The sequence below is a fragment of the Phocoena phocoena genome, chromosome 8 (assembly GCF_963924675.1).
Source record: "Phocoena phocoena chromosome 8, mPhoPho1.1, whole genome shotgun sequence".
Taxonomy (NCBI): Eukaryota; Metazoa; Chordata; class Mammalia; order Artiodactyla; family Phocoenidae; genus Phocoena; species Phocoena phocoena.
Window position 1 is genome coordinate 98,899,996 of NC_089226.1, and position 10,221 is coordinate 98,910,216.

Below are 10,221 nucleotides of genomic sequence, written 5' to 3' on the forward strand. Positions count from 1 at the left end.
TATGTATCAAAATGACTTTTTTTTTTTAATGTTAGCATCTGAACCAATTATTTCTTGAATCGCCATATGTGCCTCAATCAACAGACGTATCAGAGAACTTCGGAGGATGAGCCTCCTTCTTCTCCACCACCCCGTCCCTTGTTACTAAGCACCTTCTCTTTGCACGTTTCTGCTGAATGTGGTAGGTTACGGGTGGTGTGGGGCTGCAGGAAAGGAAGGAAGACCCACAGGGACGGGACACAGCTTGCTGACCTCAAGGCGCTCATGGCGTAGTAGTGACATAAGATAAGGGCAACAACTTTAATAAAAGTGTAACAGGTGTAGAATAATATTCAGCCATAAAAAGAATGAAATTTTGCCATTTACAACAACACGGATGGACCTGGAGTGTATTATGCTTCGTGAAGTAAGTCAGATAGAGAGAGACAAATACTGTATGATATCACTTATATGTGGAACCTGAAAAATAAGAGAAAGGAACTGATATTACAAAACGGAAGCAGACTCCCAGATATGGAGAACAGACTGGTGGTTACCAGTGGGGAGAGGGAAAGGGGGAAGGGCAAAATAGAGGTAGGGGATGAAGAGGTACAAACTACTGTGTATAAAATAAATAAGCTCTGAGGATATATCATACAGCAAAGGGAATGTAGCTCTTCTTTTGGAACAACTTTAAATGGAGTATAACCTGTAAAAAGTTTGGATCACTGTGTTGTACAGCTGAAACTAATACAATATTGTAGATCAACTGTACTGCAATCGTTTTCTTTTTCATTTGAAATAAATGTGAACATTAAAAGAAAGTGTAACTGATGGAAAAATTTCCCTCGTAAACTACAATCGCTATCTAAAGAGGAGAAATTTTTAGGAGAAATTGCAATGTCTCTGCAAATCCTTTTTTCTTAAGCTGTGCATCCTAATAGCTGCTGGAAAGGCAAAATGATGGGACTTAACTTGAGTTAGTGACACACAAGAGCCAACTTGCTCTGCACAACAGAGAGAGAAAGACTTGGAGTTCTACTAGGTGATCCAGAAGGGTGAAAGTGTGGAAGAGAGATGAGATGGGAAAGAGGAATCCCGATGGGTGAAATATACAGGTACTCAGGTTGTTAAAAACTTAGATAAGGGGGCTTCCCTGGTGGCGTAGTGGTTGAGAATCTGCCTGCTAATGCAGGGGACACGGGTTCGAGCCCTGGTCTGGGAGGATCCCACATGCCGCGGAGCAACTAGACCCGTGAGCCACAACTACTGAGCCTGCGCGTCTGGAGCCTGTGCTCCGCAACAAGAGAGGCCGCGATAGTGAGAGGCCCCGCGCACCGCGATAAAGAGTGGCCCCCGCTTGCCGCAACTAGAGAAAGCCCTCGCACAGAAATGAAGACCCAACACAGCAAAAATAAATTAATTAATTAATAAACTCCTACTTCCAACAACTTCTTAAAAAAAAAAAACCTTAGATAAGGGATGGCTCTTGGTCAACCACTTGACGTTTGCTTTGCTACCTCAAATATCAGGAAGTCTGCTATACATCAAAAGCTCTTGTGTCATTCTTAATTTTTAATGTATGAAAATCAAGCAAAGGGACTGAGTTCCCAAGAAGTGGTGCAAGACAGGGAGACTATGGTAGGATAGTGAGAAAATGTATCATCTGGACTAATTCAGGGAAGCAGGAAGCAGAGCCAGAAGAGAAATGGGAATTTATATCCAACGGCTTTTCAGGCTCTACCGTTCCTAGAGATGGATAAGCAGATAAACAGGACATTTATCTATCTGTGATTTTGTTTCTACAGGAAAATAATGATCAAGAAAATGAAAATAATACTGGTCAACATTTATTAAGTAAAAATTATGCTCAAGGCCTATTCCAGGTGCTTTACGTGGATTATTTAATTTAATCTGAAAAATAACCATATGAGGGAGGGATTATTATGATCCCCATTTTACATAGTTGGAAGCTGAGCAACAGTTAGGTAGATAAGTTGCCCAAAATCACACAAGAATTTAGAGGCAGAAACAGATAATAAATTCCCAGTTCGTGTAATTGGATTTACTTGTCCATGTCTGACTCTCTCAGATGTTTGGAGTGCTCAGACTTCTGAGAATTTCTGTCTTTCCCTCCTGAGTCCCTGGCCCCTCAGTGTTGCCAGTGAGACTTTCTAGTTATTGGAACAGATATTTATTGTCCCATTTCTCCTTTTTCTTCCTTTTTTCCCTTTCTGTCTTTCTTCCTCTCTTCCTCCCTCCCCCCACCTCCCTTCCCTTCCTTCTTTCTCTTTCTTTCTTTCTTTCTTTCTTTCTTTTTCCTTTTCCCTCTTTCTTTCTTCCTTCCTCCCTCCCTCCCCCTCCCTTCCTCTCTCCCTCTCTCTCTCCCTTTTTTACTTTCTTTCTTTCAACAATCCCTCGCACATCATGTTTATAGTTGCTTCTTCCTTTTAAAAAACAAGTTCATTTTCCTTTTACGTTTCACTCATTCCCTTACCCACAACTTTAAGTCTGAAACATAAAATGTTCGGACTCCAGGGCCCACCCTGTGAAATCCTCATCAGGAAGAGCTAAGATCCAGCCACTCCTAATGTTTTTCAAATCATGGACACAGAAAAGTTATATTTGTTCCTCACAGTGGCGTGAAAAGTCTACCCATAGCCCAATCAAGGCATCATTTGAGAAGCTCTGACTTTAAATACTATGAGAAGCACCTCACTGTCATTCTCCTTTTTAGACTTTGTCTACCTTGCTTCCTTCTCCTTGCCACTGAAATCAATTGCCTTGAAGCAAGTTCTGTTAATTCCATCCTCTGCTTAGCGTTCGTCAATCCTCTGTATACTAAATTTCAAACATCTGAAGAGAGGATCTAAAGGGCCTGTCTTACCCATCCAATGTTATCTCTAACTTCTCCTGCCGCTTCAGCTCCTTTCTTCCACTGAAATCAGCCACTCACTGTCCCTTCTGCCTGCCCCACACTTAAGTTCCCGATTCTGTGCTCCTGCTACTCTCCTGTCTGGCTCTCTCTTCACACATCTCAGCACGTCTGCAAAACCTACTTGCCTTTGAGGCCACTTATGCCGTGAGATCTCCCTGAAATTTCCTCTCATCCCATGTGGAATTAGATACATATTATTAAGACAAGATAAAGTAGCTACAGACACTGAATTCTATTTTGGGCATTGTTTTGTGGAATTGCAGGAGGAGGATAATGGTAATTGGGATTGCCACGGGGTCCCACTGAAAAATCCCCAATAAATGGCCAATTTGATATTGACAAAGAACTTACTGTTTTCAAGGGTCATAACTCGGAGGTCTCTTATGAGGCCTAAGAATTGTAAACGAATCATGTTTTTCATGAGCAAATTATTCTGAGGTGATGATTTAGATTGTTAACTGGAAAAAATTTAATATTCAGGTGTAATTGGTTATAAGGGAATTTTTCCCTTTGATATCAAAACTGCTGGTGTTGGCTTTGCTGTTTGAAATGCTCACTGGTGAAGAAAAATCAGTCTGTTAAAGCACTTGATTTAGTTGTTAGAGAGGTTATTTAAACTATGTAAATGTAGTTGATTCCTATAGCTGCCTTCAAATATTTATTGAAGGCTTATTGTGTACCTAAGTACTGGAAGTTATGACAGTATTTTAGTAGCTCTCGTGGTCATAGTGTAACCAAGCAGGACCCTATGGGGCCTTCCCCCATATCCTCTGCTTTAGCTCCTCTCTGAAGTACCTAGATAACAGTATCTGATGCACATTTCCTGAGTTGTTTTACAGGTGTGAAAACCCCCCTCCAAATGGAAGATGTTAACTACGTGATGACCATGAACACCTAGGTCCAGGCCTCCTGGAGCCTAAAGACTGATAATGTTAACCCCTGTGACACCATCCCGTTCCCTCACTATCAGCCAATCAGGGAACTGTGCACAAGCTGATCACATACCCTGTGACCACACCCTGCCCACTGCACCTGGCTTTTTTTTCTTTTTTGGCTACACCAGGCAGCTTGTGGGATCTTAGTTCCCTGATCAGGGATTGAACCCAGGCCCTCAACACTGAAAGTGCAGAATTCTAACCACTGGACCACCAGGGAGATCCCCCCTCACCTGGCTTTTAAAAATGCTTTGCCGAAACTTTTCGGGGAGCTCAGGGTTTTTTTCTTTCTTTTTTGGGCGGTACGCGGGCCTCTCACTGTTGTGGCCTCTCCCGTTGCGGAGCACAGGCTCCGGACGCGCAGGCTCAGCGGCCAGGGCTCACGGGCCCAGCCGCTCCGCGGCATGTGGGATCTTCCCGGACCGGAGCACAAACCCGCGTCCCCTGCATCGGCAGGCGGACTCTCAACCACTGCGCCACCAGGGAAGCCCACAACCCAACATTTTTTCAACACATATATTGAACAGAGATAAAAAGAAAAAAACAAAGAGTGGCAGATCTTGTTTGAATTTTTATTCAAACAAATCAACAATAAAGAGATGCTTGTAGGGAAATTGAATGCTGTCTAGATGTTCTACAACAGAAAGAAATTGTTAATTATTTTATCTATGTTAATTGCACTGAGTATATTTTTTAAAGTCATCTTTTAGAGATACATAATGAAGTATTTCCAGGTAAAATATTAGGATATATGGAATTTGTTTAGAAATAATCCAGTAGTTGATGGTGTGTGTTGGGTGTGTAGGGAGTATAATACCTCATTTTCTTTTTTTAATTATTTTTATTTTTTTTTTTGAATTTTTTTTTTAAACAGCAGGTTCTTAGTAGTATCTATTTTATACATATTGGTGTATATATGTCAATCGCAATCTCCCAACTCATCCCCCCTACCCTTGCTTTCCCCGCTTTGTGTCCATACATTTGTTCTCTACGTCTGTGTCTTTATTTCTGGCTTGCAAACAGCTTCATCTGTACAATTTTTCTAGATTCTACATATATGCCTTACTATATGATATTTGTTTTTCTCTTTCTGACTTACTTCACTCTGTATGACAGACTCTAGGTCCATCCACATCTCTACAAATGACCCAATTTCATTCCTTTTTATGGCTGAATAATATTCCACTGTATATATGTACCACATCTTTATCCATTCCTTTGTTGATGGGCATGTAGGTTGCTTCCATGACCTGCCTATTGTAAATAGTGCTGCAGTGAACATTGGGATGCATGTGTCTTTTTGAATTATGGTTTTTTCTGGGTATATGCCCAGTAGTGGGATTGCTGGGTCATATGGTAATTCTATTTTTAGTTTTTTAAGAAGCCTCCATACTGTTCTCCATAGTGGCTGTATCAGTTTACATTCCCACCAGCAGTGCAAGAGGGTTCCCTTTTCTCCACACCCTCTCCAGCATTTGTTGTTTATGAATTTTCTGATGATGCCCATTCTAACCAGTGTGAGGTGATACCTCATTGTTGTTTTGATTTGCATTTATCTCATAATTAGTGATGTTGAGCATCTTTTCTTGGGTGTGTTGGCCATCTGTATGTCTTCTTTGGAGAAATATCTATTTAGGTCTTCTGCCCATTTTTTGATTGCATTGTTTACTTTTTTGATATTGAGCTCCATGAGCTGCTTGTATATTTTGGAGATTAATCATTTGTCCATTGATTCATTTGCAAATAGTTTCTCCAGTTCTTAGGGTTGTCTTTTTATCTTGTTTATAGTTTCCTTTGCTGTGCAAAAGCTTTTAAGTTTCATTAGGTCCCATTTGTTTATTTTTGTTTTTATTTCTGTTACTCTAGGAGGTGGGTCAAAAAAAATCTTGCTGTGATTTATGTCAGAGAGTGTTCTTCCTATGTTTTCCTCTAAGAGTTTGAATATCCAGTCTTACATTTAGATCTTTAATCCATTTTGAGTTTATTTTTGTGTATGGTGTTAGGGAGTGTTCTAATTTCATTCTTTTACTTGTAGTTGTCCAGTTTTCCCACCACCACTTATTGAAGAGACTGTCTTTTCTCCATTGTATATCCTTGCCTCCTTTGTCATAGATTAGTTGACAGTAGATGTGTGGGTATATCTCTGGGCTTTCTATCCTGTTCCATTGATCTATATTTATGTGTTTGTGCCAGTACCATATTGTCTTGATTACTGTAGCTTTGTAGTATAGTCTGAAGTCAGGGAGTTTGATTCCTCTAGCTCCGTTTTTTTCCCTCAAGTTTGCTTTGGCTCTTCGGGGTCTTTTGTGACTCCATACAAATTTTAAGATATTTTGTTCTAGTTCTGTAAAAAATGCCATTGGTAATTTGATAGGGATTGCATTGAATCTGTAGATTGCTTTGGGTAGTATAGGCATTTTCACAATATTGATTCTTCCAATCCAAGAACATGGTATATCTCTCCATCTGTTCGTGTCATCTTTGACTCCTTTCATCAGTGTCTTATAGTTTTCTGAGTACAGATCTTTTACCTCCTTAAGTATGTTTATTCCTAGGCATTTTATTCTTTTTGTTGCAATGGTGAATGGGATTGTTTCCTTAATTTCTCTTTCTGATCTTTCATCGTTAGTGTATAGGAATGCAAGAGATTTCTGTGCATTAATTTTGTATCCTGCAACTTTACCACATTCATTGATTAGCTCTAGTAGCTCTCTGGTGGAATCTTTAGGATTATCTATGTATAGTATCATGTCATTGGCAAACGGTGACAGTTTTACGTCTTCTTTTCCAATTTGTATTCCTTTTATTTCTTTTTCTTCTCTGATTGCCATGGCTAGGACTTCCAAAACTATGTTGAATAATAGTAGGGAGAGTGGACATCCTTTTTCCTGATCTTAGAGGAAATGCTTTCAGTTTTTCACCACTGAGAATGACGTTTGCTGTGGGTTTGTCATATATTGCCTTTATTATGTTGAGGTAGGTTCCATCTATGCTCACTTTCTGGAGAGTCTTTTTTTTTTGTCATAAATGGGTGTCGAATTTTGTCAAAAGCTTTTTCTGCATCGGTTGAGATGATCGTATGTTTTTTTATTCTTCAGTTTGTTAATATGGTGTATCACATTGATTGATTTGCGTATATTGAAGAATCCTTGCATCCCTGGGATAAATCCTGCTTGATCATGGTGTATGATCCTTTCAATGTGTTGTTGGATTTTGTTTGCTAGTAATTTGTTGAGGATTTTTGCTTCTATATTCATCAGTGATATTGGTCTGTAATTTTCTTTTTTGTAGTATCTTTGTCTGGTTTTGGTATCAGGGTGATGGTGGCCTCATAGAATGAGTTTGGGAGTGTTCCTTCCTCTGCAATTTTTTGGAAGAGTTTGAGAAGGATGGGTGTTAGCTCTTCTCTAAATGTTTGATAGGATTCACCTGTGAAGCCATCTGGTCCTGAACTTTTGTTTGTTGAAGATTTTTCATCACAGTTTCAATTTCATTACTTGTGATTAGTCTGTTCATATTTTCTATTTCTTCCTGGTTTAGTCTTGGAAGATTATAACTTTCTAAGAATTTGTCCATTTCTTCCAGGTTGTCCATTTTATTGGCATGGAGTTGCTTGTAGTAGTCTCTATGATGCCTTGTATTTCTGTAGTGTCCATTGTAACTTCTCCTTTTTCATTTCTAATTATATTGATTTGAATTCACTCCCTCTTTTTCTTGATGAGTCTGGCTAAAGGTTTATCAATTTTGTTTATCTTCTCAGAGAACCAGCTTTTAGTTTTATTGATCTTTGCTATTGTTTTCTTTGTTTCTATTTCATTTATTTCTGCTCTGATCTTTATGATTTCTTTCCTTCTGCTAACTTTGGGTGTTGTTCATTCTTCTTTCTCTAGTTCCTTTAGGTGTAAGGTTAGATTGTTTATTTGTGATTTTTCTTGTTTCTTGAGGTAGGATTGTATTGCTATAAACTTCCCTCTTAGAACTGCTTTTGCTGCATCCCATAGGTTTTGGGTCATCGTGTTTTTGTTGTCATTTGTCTCTAGATATGTTTTGATTTCCTCTTTGATTTCTTCAGTGATCTCTTGGTTATTTAGTAACATATTGTTTAGCCTCCATGTTTTTGGGTTTTTTACGTTTTTTTTTCTCTGTAATTGATTTCTAATCTCATAGCATTGTGGTTGGAAAAGATGCTTTATATGATTTCAATTTTCTTAAATTTACTGAGGCTTTATTTGTGACCCAAGATGTGATCTATCCTGGAGAATGTTCCATGTGCACTTGAGAAGAAAATGTAGTCTGCTGTTTTCTGATGGAATGTCCTATAAATACCAATTGAATCTATCTGGTCTAATGTGTCATTTAAAGCTTGTGTTTCCTTATTCATTTTCTGTCTGATGTGTCCATCGGTGTAAGTGAAGTGTTAAAGTCCCCCACTATTATTGTGTTACTGTCGTTTTGCTCTTTTATAGCTGTTAGCATTTGCCTTATGTATTGAGGTGCTCCTCTGTTGGGTGCATATATATTTATAATTGTTATATCTTCTTCTTGATTGATCCCTTGATCATTATGTAGTGTCCTTCCTTGTCTCTTGTAACATTCTTCATTATAAAATCTATTTTATCTTATATGAGTATAGCTACTCCAGCTTTCTTTTGATTTCCATTTGCATGGAATATCTTTTTCCATCCCCTCACTTTCAGTCTCTGTGTGTCCCTAGGTCTGAAGTGGGTCTCCTGTAGACAGCATATATATGGGTCTTGTTTTTGCATCCATTCAGTGAGCCTGTATCTTTTGCTTAGAGCATTTAATCCACTCATATTTAAGGTAATTATCGATATGTATGTTTCTATTACCATTTTCTTAATTGTTTTGGGTTTGTTTTTGTATGTCCTTTTCTTCTCTTGTGTTTCCCACTTAGAGAAGTTCCCTTAGCATTTGTTGTAGAGCTGGTTTGGTGGTGCTGAATTCTCTTAGCTTTTGCTTGTCTGTAAAGCTTTTGATTTCTCCATCAAATCTGAATGAGATCCTTGCCGGGTAGTGTAATCTTGGCTGTAGGTTCTTCCCTTTCATCACTTGAAATGTATCGTGCCACTCCCTCCTGGCTTGTAGAGTTTCTGCTGAGAAATCAGCTGTTAACCTTATGGGAGTTCCCTTGTATGTTATTTGTTGTTTTTCCCTTGTTGTTTTTAATAATTTTTCTTTGTCTTTAATTTTTGCCAATTTGATTACTATTTGTCTCAGCGTGTTTCTCCTTGGGTTTAACCCACCTGAGACTCTCTGCATTTCTTGGACTTGGGTGGCTATTTCCTTTCCCATGTTACGGAAGTTTTCAACTCTAATCTCTTCAAATATTTTCTCAGGTCCTTTCTCTCTCTATTCTCCTTCTGGAACCCCTATAATGCGAGTGTTGTTGCATTTAATGTTGTCCCAGATGTCTCTTCGGCTGCCTTCATTTCTTTTCATTCTTTTTTCTTTATTCTGTTCCACGGTAGTGAATTCCACCATTCTGTCCTCCAGGTCACTTATCCATTCTTCTGCCTCAGTTATTCTGCTATTGATTCCTTCTTGTGTATTTTTCATTTCCGTTATTGTATTGTTCATCTTTTTTTGTTTGTTCTTTTATTCTTCTAGGTCTTTGTTAAACATCCCTTGCATCTTCTCGATTTTTGCCTCCATTCTTTTTCCAAGGCCTTGGATCATCTTCACTCTCATTATTCTGAATTCTTTTCTGGGAGGTTGCCTATCTCCACTTCATTTGGTTGTTTTCTGGGGTTTTGTCTTGTTCCTTCATCAGGTACATAGTGCTCTGCCTTTTCACTTTGTCTATCTTTCTGTGAATGTGGTTTTCATTCTACAGGCTGCAGTATTGTAGCTCTTGCTTCTGCTGTCTCCCCTCTGGTGGGTGAGGCTCTCTTTAGTCTTCTTTAATCCGAAAGAGTTGTTTCGATTTTTTTCATTCCTGGCGTTGATATTTTTTGGAAAATACATGTATAGGCCAGTGTTTTTCAGAATATCCCCAATTTGGGTTTGAGTGGTTGTTTCCTCATTAATTGATTAAGTTTATGCAAGATATACTACATGAATGAGACTGTGTTTTCCTCAGTATATCACATGAAGATACATGGTGTTGGTGGTAATTTTGATTGCTTGGTTGAATGTGTCCATCTAGATAGAATGTGTTTTCTAGCTCAAAGAGGGATGACAGTAGAATGACCTTGATGGACATTGCCTCAAGGTGATAAAACCATGTGAAATATGCAAAATTCTGTTCATTTTAAACATCCTTAGTAGTTGTATGGTCCTAAGAATATGAAAGAATGAAAGATTTTATTAGCTACAAAGCTCTGTTATATTTGCATTTCTTAAGAATCC